This window comes from Geospiza fortis, unplaced genomic scaffold (assembly GCF_000277835.1).
Source record: "Geospiza fortis unplaced genomic scaffold, GeoFor_1.0 scaffold172, whole genome shotgun sequence".
Classification (NCBI taxonomy): Eukaryota; Metazoa; Chordata; class Aves; order Passeriformes; family Thraupidae; genus Geospiza; species Geospiza fortis.
The window spans coordinates 9,363,020-9,372,425 of record NW_005054309.1 but is presented as its reverse complement, the minus strand read 5'-3'; the positions used below and the strand labels follow the sequence as shown (position 1 = coordinate 9,372,425).

Here is a 9,406-nt window from a genome sequence, read left to right as displayed (position 1 = left end):
GTGTGCAAAGAGAGAATCACTTACCCTGCTTCTATTACAAGAAACTACAAAGTTTTTAAGAGTGGGGATCTTGGGATCCCTGGGGGAAATGCAGCGGTGCAGCTGCTGCTTTAAGCCCGTAAATTGGCCGGTGCTGACATTATAATCAACTCTTTCTGACATGGAGCTCGCGAGAGTTGGCAGCAGCCACTTGATCTGCCTCCCATCCCACATCTGCTCCCAGAGCAGCCCTGGAAATGCTCCAGGGACAACCCCAGGCTGGGCAAAACCAGGCACGGGGCTGGGGGAACGCAGGGATTTTTTCCATGCATGGGGCATCTGTTCTATAAAAATAAATAGAAATGTAAATATAAAAATTCAAGCCTCTCTTTCATCTTGCTTAGAGCACTCTCACCTGTAATTTTTTCTTTTTTCTGTACTCAAAACTCAGATTTTCTTTGTAAATAAGTATTTTCTTTGTAAATAAGTATTTATTATTGGTTTTAACTGCTGTGGCACATAAAACAGGAATGTGCCCCGTGCATCAGCTGCATCACTTGGCTCCTGCCCATCCAGGCTGCGGCACAGATCTGCATTGTCCCCTTCTGATTTTAGGGTTAAAAATGGGACCAGTGTGGTGTCACATGCTGCTTGCTCTCTTTTCTTAAGCCTCAAACAGGAAGTTACCCGTGGTGCTGAGCACACCTGATATCCTCCTTTTTCCTGAGGCTCCTGAGCATTGTTCCCACCAGAATTCCACGCTGCAGGTGCAAAACCAGGCTGAACCACGGCTGGGGGACGTGTCCTACAACAGAGCATTAAAGTGCAGCAGTTCTGCAGGGTACAAATGAAAATACAGGGGTGGGGAAAAGAAAAAAATTCCATCCATCACCCATACAAACTGTCTTGTCAAACCCCCTTCCCTGAGCTACCCCATGGAACAACAAAGTCACCCCTTGGAGCTGGAACTGCTGTCCCCCAGCAGCATCTGCTCTCTAGCTCTGCTCTGAAGAAAAAAAAAAAAAAAGGAAAGCAATTTTTCCACAATTTAAGCCTTTTTTTTCCTGCTGTCCACATTTGCTTCCCCCTTTAGAGCCGAACACAATTACCTTCCCTGTTTAATAATCAAACTACAACTCTGTTTCAATTACACAAAAGCAATATTTGGCAACGCACAGAACAGGCATAAAGCAGAAATAAAAAGTTAAGGATGAAGTTTATAGACCTTAATATGGAGATTACAAGTGGGGTTTTTAAAGCCAGCATGGGAATTAGTGTTTTAACAGAGGAAAGTTCAAGAAAGCAGGATTATTTAATTTCTTCTGGTAATTTTACCACATCCTTTATGATCAGACTTTCCACAGGTATTTTACATAGATATGTTCACTGGAGAGAATATGTCCCACTCTAAACCTAAACCACCATGGCAGGGGTTGGGACTGGCTGATTTTTAGGATCCCTTCAACCCAGGCCTTTTGAGGATTCCATAATTCTATGAAAAAAATCCCTAAACTTTCAGCACGGAACTGTCCAATACAGCGGGATTTCAGAATTCTTAACCAAGATTGTTAATTCAGCAGTGTAATAGCAATATTTAATAATATTTAATAATATAATATTTAATAATATAATATGATATATATGATATGATATGATAAATATAATATAATATAATATATGAAAATATATGAAAATATATTAATAGTAATTACATAAAATATTTAATAATAAAATTCTTAATAATGAAATTTTAACAAATACATTTTTAAAATAATACTAAAATTCATTCTGAATTATTTCTGGTGACACCTCTTGCTGATCCAAACCTTTCAAGCGCAGGAAACACTGAATGGTGCTGCTCAAACTGAGGCAGCTCTCCATGTTTCAGCATTTGCTGCCTTTCTTTGCTGCCTCCTCAGCCCATTTGGGGACATGTCCAGGTGACACACACTTCCTTCATTTCTCTGACATCAGAGGGATGAATCATACCCCCTAAATCTTGTTAGAGGCCACCTTAAAGCAAATTTCAGATGCTTATGACCATGCTCGTGCTCTCAACCCCTTTGCCTTGAGCAGCAGAGAGGCAGCAGGAGACTCAAACACTAAAAGCTGCTTCTGGCTTCATCTGTTTTCAAACCTTGTCCGTTTTTTCCTTCATTTGCTGTCAGGGCTGTGCCTTCCCCTCCCTGCTCCTCTTCAGAGAGCCCAGGGCACCTGGAGCAGCCTCCTGCTCCGAGGCACTGCTTTACTAAATGCAAAATGTGGAGTTTTCTGACAAGGTGACCCTGGGATAAGTGAATCCACTGTCTCAGGCTGTTTCCAAGGCACCAGGAAACTTCAAGTTCAGGCTTGGGGTTACCTGGATGTCTTCAGGTAAATGTCAGCCCTCTCCACTACTGTCCTTCAGCCTAATGTTCAGCTCTTATGCTGTACTTTTAAAGAAAACCAAGCCAAATTCTATATTTTTTCCCCTTTAATTAAAAAAATTAACATATAAATTAAAGTTTTGCAACTGTGCGCTGGGAGAGGAAAGACTTCTTTTTAGTTATCCCTTAGCTTGCTAAAAATACCTGTGCAAAAATTAGAGATTAAACACATTTAATGCCCTCAGTAATTGTGTGGAGAGTCATCATTTTCTCAGTGATTCTATGGAAGAGTGGAAGAAAAGGAGGTGCAAACCAGTGGATGTAATATTTTCCATATTACATATATATATATATATATATATGCTGTACACCTACAGACATATATGTATTTATACTCTTATGGGTTTTGCCTTTTTTTTTTAATATCTCCATCTATCTAATGAGGTTTTATAAGGTAATGTCTTTTTTTTTTATTAAGGGCAAGGTTCTTAAAAATTGCCACAAAATATGAAAGTGTCTTTTTGTTCTTTCATGTGAAATCATTGTCACATTGACACGGGGACTTTGCTTTCATTTCTTCAGACACTTGGACCTTCCTTTGATCAAAGTTCAGCTCTGGGGAAAATTGATATTTGTTAGTTTAAGAAGCTTAGAGAACAATAGGTATCATATATAAATATATATGGAAATGCATAAAAATATAGTATTTTTCATTATTTAGTTCACTATAGTGTATAGTACTATAAAAGCATAGTATTTTTTTATTATTTAGTTCACAATTAACTGCCCTTCAGGATTTTACCTAAGTATTATTAATATCCTAACTCGCACACATTCCATGTTATCACAGAATCTTGGAATCCCAGGATGGTTTGGGTTGGAAGAGACCTCAAAGCCCATCCAGTTCCACCCCTGGACACCTCCCACTGTCCCAGGCTGCTCCAAGCCCTGTCCAACCTGGTCTTGGACACTTCCAGGGATCCAGGGGCAGCCACAGCTGCTCTGGGCACCCTGTGCCAGGGTCTGCCCACCCTGCCAGGGAACAATTCCTTCCCAAAATCCCCCCTAAACCTCCTCTCTTTCAGTTTGAAGCCATCCCCCCTTGTCCTGTCACTCCGTGCTCTTGTAAATTCTCTCTTTCCATTGATCTCCAGGACTCAGCAGAGCTGAGAAATCTTTGAGAGAGAAAAATATCTGGAGGAATATCTCAGATGTTTCTGCTGGAAAACATGAGCCTCTCTCCCAAGGTGTTCTCTGACCTTGCACGTGAAGATCCCATTCACCAGATTTGGTCCTGCCCTTCTAAGCCACCCACAGTCCAAAACCAGCACCTGGGCTCCTGCCAGGGTAACTGGGCTGAAAATCTTTGCAGGTGTCACCTCAGAGTAAAGGATGTCACACACCAAGAGTGGGCATGTGTGAGGAAAGTAAAAGTAAATGTAGGAAACATCCTTATTTTTTTAATGTCTGAGAGGGAAATCAACAAGACAATTATATCCAAACTATATTTGATGTCATTTCTGTGAAGATGTGGGGAGGCTGCTCGAAAGCTCAGCCTTGGTAAACTCCCCTGGGAGGGCTCAGCTCTCTCTCTGATCCCTGGCTGGATTTCCACGCCGAGCATCTGCGAGACCTTGGCTCGAACCTCTGAGCAAACCACCCCGCCGTGAGAAAAAGCTGTGAGGGAAACAAGTAAACTCCAGCTCTACAAGCTCCAAAAGGTCAAACTGCAGACAGGGGGAAGATTGCTGAGAAGGGGACAGTTAGCAGCCCAAGGAGTCGCAGGGAAAACACATCAAAGCTGCGAGCTGTGAAATTTTCAGGTTGAAAATAAAGCCCACAGAAGGTGGGAGCTCAGCAGCAGCAGCAGCAGCAGCAGTAAGGAATTACTGATGCTCAGCTCTGGGGCTTGCAGCCACGTTATTCTGCTGTGAATATTAGGAAATAAATCATTGCCTTGTCCTTCGAGCACGTCCTGCTTGCAGAGCATCTTTTCATGCCCAAACACAGTGACCCCGTGGTGTTACACCTCTCAACCATTTCTGTGTTTCTTTTTCCAAATCTCACCCTTGTTAGGAGACTGCCCACCTGCATATCCATGGATTTAAACCAGGGACACACTAAATAAACCTGGACAGGGATGAAATGTTGCTACAGATGATTGAAGCTGATGGCCAAATGCATCTGAAATTCTATTATTCGGCTTATTCCTCACCCCAGAGGGGTTACAGGGCCAGCAGAAGTGCCCAACAATGGATCTGAAGGGTAATTTGATAATATCAGGAAAAGTGTTTCAGATACACACCATGAAAATGGGTACCAATTTATTAAGTATACAGAATACACTAACACTCATGTAAGCCATTAAACATGATTATATTTTCCCCTTATTGGTTCACTTATGATCTGCTGTACCTTTCTCCTTATTACTCTAATTATAGATCAGTATAATTTCCTCTTTATTAGCACAATTATGGTCTGTACTTGTATAAATATCTTGGAGAAATCAGACCCACTGAGAAAATACAGCCAGTGAAAAGATAAAGACATTATTTATTATTATTATTATTATTATTATTATTATTATTTAATGTTAAAATATTCATAGTTCCATAATTCCATATTTTATCTTTTTTATCTTTTAGGGATCAAGTTCCATTAAGAAAATAAAAAATGATTAATGTGTACTCAACATGACTTGCATGCCATTATTGCAGTCTGGTGTTTAGCTTGCAAGAAAAAAATTAATTAAATTATAAGTTAGGTTTCACAGATTTCTGCAGACAGTTAATTAATTGATTGTAAGACTTTTTTCCCTTTCTGTTTCCTGTTTCTTTCCTATGGATAGTAAAGCTCTAATTATTTAAAATAAAGATATTTGAATCCCATGATCACCTAACAACACCAGTTTGAAATTCACCATTTCATGCCCTCCCATACCAAAACTCTGTGAATAATTAAGAGGTTTGGTGGATCAATGAGCTCATTTAAATCTCTTAAGTAGAATTTGTATCTGAAAAGTGGACATTCTAACCAGTCCTCCCAATTCTCACTATTTTAGGCTTTGTCTAACATGATTCTCTGCCTTTGAGTTTCTGCAATCACAAGAGGGATGACATCTCTGATGGAAATGCCATAAGGAGGTTCAAAGGTTCAGCCTAAGTCACTGCAGTTTTCAGATTCCAATTTCATCCAGCACGGTAAAAATAGGAATGAAAAAATTGATCCCAACACCAGGACCTGCTGGGACCTGCGGGTGGGAAGTTCCAGAGGGAACAAATTCAGCGTGTCCCAGTCCGCGATCCCGTTAAAGGGTCGCAGGTCCTGAATGTGTCACAACCACGGATTTTAGTGGGAATAATTGGGTGTTTGTCATGAGATAAAGCCTCAGGTGCCATGCTGTAGGTCTGAAGCTTGTGGAGAGGAGGTTTGAGAGGTCACTGCAGCCCCCATGCAGCTGGGCTGCACCTCCCCAGAACTGTGCTCCAGCAGGAGGAAAAGAGTGGGGATGGAGGGATTTAAAAGATGCGTGGATGTGGCACTTGGGGATGGTTTAGTGGTGGGCTTGGCAATGCTGGGTTTGTGACTGGACTTGATCTTACAGGGCTTTTCCAGCCTAAATGATTCTGTGATGTGTTGGTCAACACCAGCACACATTTTATTTTTCCTCATCATTACAAAAAATATTCCAGAGCCATTTTCCCTTCATTTTATGTAATTCCCAGCAGATTTTATCTTTTTGGCTTTTCTGTTTCATGAAAGAAATATAACTTTGGGTGTAACAGATGAGCCTGAGAGAGGTTGTTCTTATTTTGTTCCTGCTGGGGCACCACATACTAAACTCTTCCAAAGGGTCATGCCCAGATCCCATTGGGAACAGGCTTGGGAAAGCTCTTCCCCAGCACAGAAACAAACTTCTCAGGCTGGGTGGCTTTTCAGCAGAAGGCCACTTTGTCCTGTGGATGTGCAAGTGTTGTGTAAGCAGGAAAACCTCATTATAAACATCTGTGCAAATTGTTCGGGAAGCCGCCGCGATGGGCAAGGAGCAGATAATCCATCATGGGGCCATCTGCTTGAAAAAACAGCCCTGGCAGAACAGGTGGCTTCCTGCTAAAACACAGGAGACTCCCTCAGGTGTTGCTGTATGTTTATGTATTAAGTACATAACATTAAGTGAAAGGTAAGAGGATGTGCAAAATATGATGCTCAGTATGGATTTTGAGGGTACAGATCGAAATATTGAGGCCACATTGATTCCAAAGCTTATCCATGTAGAACTATTAGGAAATATTTTATTATAGAAGAGTTAGAATTATCTTTAATATCATTATATTCTGCTTATGATCATCCTGCCCTATGCAGATCCCTGATGATTCAAGCACCCCATAAACTTCTCTTTCCTTCCTTCCACTTCCATTTGCACGATGGAAACTGTACAAGCCTAAAACACCGACTTTTCCATTCCCTTGCCCTCTATCATGTCAGAGCATTTCAACTCCAAAAATGATCCTGCAGCATACTTTCCCTTAGCAGGAGTTGCAAGAGGTCAAAACAGGAAGGGAAAACTTCAGCACAGTGCTGGAGAACCTGGCAGAGCTCACGGACCTCGGCTGGGGAGAGCACTTTTAGTGGCTGCAAGATTGTTCTGATTCTCTGCTCATTTTCTCCCTTTTGCCTGGAGGCAGGTTCAGCACAAAATGCATGAATAGAGTCCAGGGCCTGAAAGACTTTCTGTTTAAGTTGTCAGACCAAGGAGCCTGTGAAATTGAAAGATGTGCCCAAGATCATAAGAAAATACTGGATTGCGTTCAGACACCCAAAAGTTAGGGACACCACCATGCTTTTTGCTTTGTTTTAAATACCCCACTGTTATAGCTGCAGTTTTCTAGTTTTTCTCTCAATATATCACCAAAAATAAGGACCATTTGATGGTAATCTTGACTAAAAGCATCATTTCCATCCATTCCCCACAGCAAACAGAAGTCAGCCCATGGGATTCAGAGGCTGCATTTTCTAGAAGTCACTACAGGCAATAACCAAAAGATGTTATGCAGAATATTCCTGTGCTCCTTAGCCGGCAGCCACCCCCTGGGGAAGGAAAACCACTTGGGATCAGCCCGGCCAGGACCTGCCAGTGCTTCTTGTTGGAGCCACCAGCACAGCTGTGAATCTTGTGTGCACAATAATCAGCCCCAATGAGGGCTGCAGTGAGGGTTCTGACTGGAAATGGATTTGGAAAGCAGGGATGGAACCTCATGGCACAAGCCCTGTGCCTTCATTTCTGCCAAAGCTACACCTCGCTCACGCTGGAGAAAGCCCACAGGTGGTTGGGTGGGTGCTGCTGAGTTTCACATGGACTGCCTTCCCTCAGCTTCCATAAAACAGAGTCACAGCATCATTCAGGCTGGCGAAGACTCTCAGTCTATTTCCCAGAGCCCCTGGAGGAATAAAGCACGATGGCGAGGACCCGCTCGGCGAAAGCGTTCAAATGATTTTAATTTTTGTGTTCACGCAAAAGGAAAAAAAAAAAAGTTAAATCCCATCATCAGCTGCTGAAAACATTGGACGGTTTGAATGTCACACAAAGAATTGGAAGTGCCTGTGGGGCTGTTTCTCTGATTGAGCCCATTTGTACCTGTATCACAAATGAGCTGCCCTCCCCACTGAAAGGCCATTTACCAGTGGTTAGGATTTAACCATTGAAAAGGGAAAAGCAATTTGCTCACCCTCCTTTGCTGCCTTTCCTCTCCTCTTCCTTTTATTCCACACCCCTGTCCCCAAATTTTAGTCACAATTCATGTTGCCAAAATATCTGCAGTGATGTCCTTCCACGCAGAGTGAAAATTAATTCCTCTAGTAAATGTTAACAGCAGCCGTAAAACAGCAAAATAAAATAACACCAAGAAAAGCAATCAATAAAAACCTGTGTGAAAATTAGGTATTGGTGCATGAGATAGGAAAGGGCCTGAATCTGAGTGTTTTACAGAGAAACCTGGAAGCTATTCCAGAGAAGATGGGCAAGGAGTAAAATTTATCAAATGTTGCTGGGATAATTAAACCAGAACAGACAGGAAACAAGATGTTTGACCAAAGGGAATGGATGCAGCTCTTTCTGTGCTTCTCAAACCATTGTCCCTCTGTGCTTAGGTGACCCCGGAGTGTCACCATGCAAATGATTTCCAGCTAATGCTGAGACAGGTGTTACCATGACGTGTGCCTGGGCAGGGGGAATTTAGTTTGTGCTGAGCATCTGGTGCACGAGAAATGGGGATTCAGTCTTTGGGATCAGCACAGAGGTTCTCCAGAGTGGGAGAAAAAAATACAAATTTTTTTAAAAATATAAATAAATAAAAAGAAAGCAGAAGGCCTGCAGTGCTAACACCACCAGAACCTTTTGCTTGGAAAGCTGTGCTGGGTCACTCCATAGCTGGATTCATGCAAGGAAGATCAGCTATGAGGAGCCTCAGTAGAAAAACCTTCCCATTTGTGACAAGGGGCATCTGGTGGGAGCAGAAAGGTGGGACCCAGCCAGGGAAACCCACAAAGCAACTTCTGTCAGCCCACACAGGGCATTCCCAGAGGAATGTCAGGCAGCAGGAGCTGACAGAGTTGTGTGGAAATGTTTATGGGAAGCCCTGAGGAACTGAGAGGTGTTTGCCTGGGACAGAGCCAGCCAGAAATGGGGTCTGGAGCTTTTGGCAGGAGCTGGAATCTCGGCAGCAGTAAAAACAAGAGGTGGGATGAGGGCAGGCCTTGAGGAGGAGCCCGTCCAAAGGCACAGGAAGGGCTCTGGCACCATCAGGATGAAATAAACCCATCCTAACCCAGTTATTAGCATTGTGTCCCTTTGACACGATGCCTGGAGTGTTTCTCCACGGGGCAGCTGCTGGACTGCATCATGTCAGAGCACAGCATGGAGCTATTAATGGCTTTTAATGTGATCCCCTGGATCCTGACAATACCTGCCATTAGGCAGGCCTTAATCACAGGATCACAGACATTGACATGCTTAAACCATTAAGCAAACACTCAAAATGCTCTTCATTCACAGGAAAATTATG

General features: G+C 42.6%; 1 protein-coding gene across 1 annotated transcript in view; it reads right to left on the bottom strand.

The window, feature by feature from the left end:
• BCHE (butyrylcholinesterase) overlaps positions 1–209 on the bottom strand; it is a 27,621-nt gene extending 27,412 nt beyond the window's left edge. Inside the window, exon 1 of the mRNA XM_031055407.1 lies at positions 25–209. The gene's annotated coding sequence lies outside the window, so the exon portion shown is untranslated. The remainder of the gene's footprint in view (positions 1–24) is intronic.
• Positions 210–9,406: the final 9,197 nt, after the last annotated feature.